Source organism: Mandrillus leucophaeus, unplaced genomic scaffold, assembly GCF_000951045.1.
Source record: "Mandrillus leucophaeus isolate KB7577 unplaced genomic scaffold, Mleu.le_1.0 Scaffold214, whole genome shotgun sequence".
Taxonomy (NCBI): domain Eukaryota; kingdom Metazoa; phylum Chordata; class Mammalia; order Primates; family Cercopithecidae; genus Mandrillus; species Mandrillus leucophaeus.
The window spans coordinates 557,228-558,708 of record NW_012102188.1 but is presented as its reverse complement, the minus strand read 5'-3'; the positions used below and the strand labels follow the sequence as shown (position 1 = coordinate 558,708).

Genomic DNA, 1,481 nt, shown 5'->3' with positions numbered 1-1,481 from the left:
AAGGCAAGCGGATCACCTGAGGTCAGGAGTTCAAGACCAGCCTGACCAACATGGTGAAATGTCATCTCTACTAAAAAAAAAAAAAAAAAAAAAAAAAATAGCCAAGCGTGCTGACAGGCACCTGTAATCCCAGCTACTCGGGAGGCTGAGGCAGGAGAATCACTTGATCCCAGGAGGCGGCGGTTGCAGTGAATTGAGATCATGCCATTGCAATCCAGCCTGGGGGACAAGAGCGAGACTTCGTTTCAAAAATAAAAAAATAAAGAGTAAAGCTATACACTTACAAGAAAACATAGATGTAAATCTTCATAACCTTGGATTAGGCAATGATGTCTTAAATATGGTACCTAAAGCACAAGGAACCTAGGAAAATAATTGATAAATTGGAGAAAAGTTTTAAATTTTGTGCTTCAAAGGTATTGTCAAGGAAGTGAAAAGAACTCACAGAATGGGAGAAAAGATTTGCAAATAATCTGATAAGAGTCTATTATACAAAATATGTGAAGAAGTCTTACAACTCAACATAAAAAGACAACCCAATCTAAAAATGGGCAGAGGATTTGAATATACATTTTCCCAAAAATATATTATACAAGTGGCCAAAAAGGACAATAAAAGATGACCAACATCATTAGTCATTAGAGAAATAAAAGCCAAAACCACTTCTCACCCAGTAGGATAGCTATCATCAAAAAGAGAGACAATAACAAGTGTTGATGAAGATTTAGAGTTATTTGACCCCTTGTACATAATTGATGGGAATGTAAAATGATGCAGCCACTTGGTAAAACAGTTTGACAGGTTCTCAAAAAGTTAAACGCTGGTCTCTGTATTTAACGCTGGCTCTTCTCTGCCAGAAGATGGCGGCGGCCGCCAAGTTGTCACTACTGGAGAAGATCCTGGAACTGAATTAGGGGAATAATAAATAAAGGGCTCAGGGCGTGTGACAGATTCCGGTTTTTCAAACAAACAATGGTCCAAGTCTAACGGGATTGACTACTATAGCAGCTCATCTAGTCAAGCAAGCTAACAGAATATTTCCTGGGGAGTACTGCAGAAGAAAAAGCAATCGTTCAGCAATGGTTACAATACAGGGTCACTCCAGTAAAAATGATATCCACACACAGTTTTGTTTTTTGTTCTTTGTTTTTTGTTTTTTGTTTTTGAGACGGAGTGTCGCTCTGTTGCCCAGGCTGGAGTGCAGTGGTGTGATCTCTGCTCACTGCAAGCTCCGCCTCCGGGGTTCATGCCATTCTCCTGCCTCAGCCTCCCAAGTAGCTGGGACTACAGGTGCCCGCCACCACGCCTAGCTAATTTTTTTGTGTTTGTTATTAGAGACGGGGTTTCACCGTGTTAGCCAGGATGGTCTCGATCTCCTGACCTCATGATCCGCCCGCCTCAGCCTCCCAAAGTGCTGGGATTACAGGCGTGAACCACAGCGCCTGTCCCACGCCCTGTTGAAGGATCTTATTTCATATCTT

The 1,481-nt window shown here is 41.9% G+C and overlaps 1 pseudogene; it reads left to right on the top strand.

Annotated features, from left to right (window-relative positions):
• Positions 1-860: 860 nt before the first annotated feature.
• Positions 861-1,481, top strand: part of LOC105540027 — an 8,247-nt pseudogene continuing 7,626 nt past the window's right edge.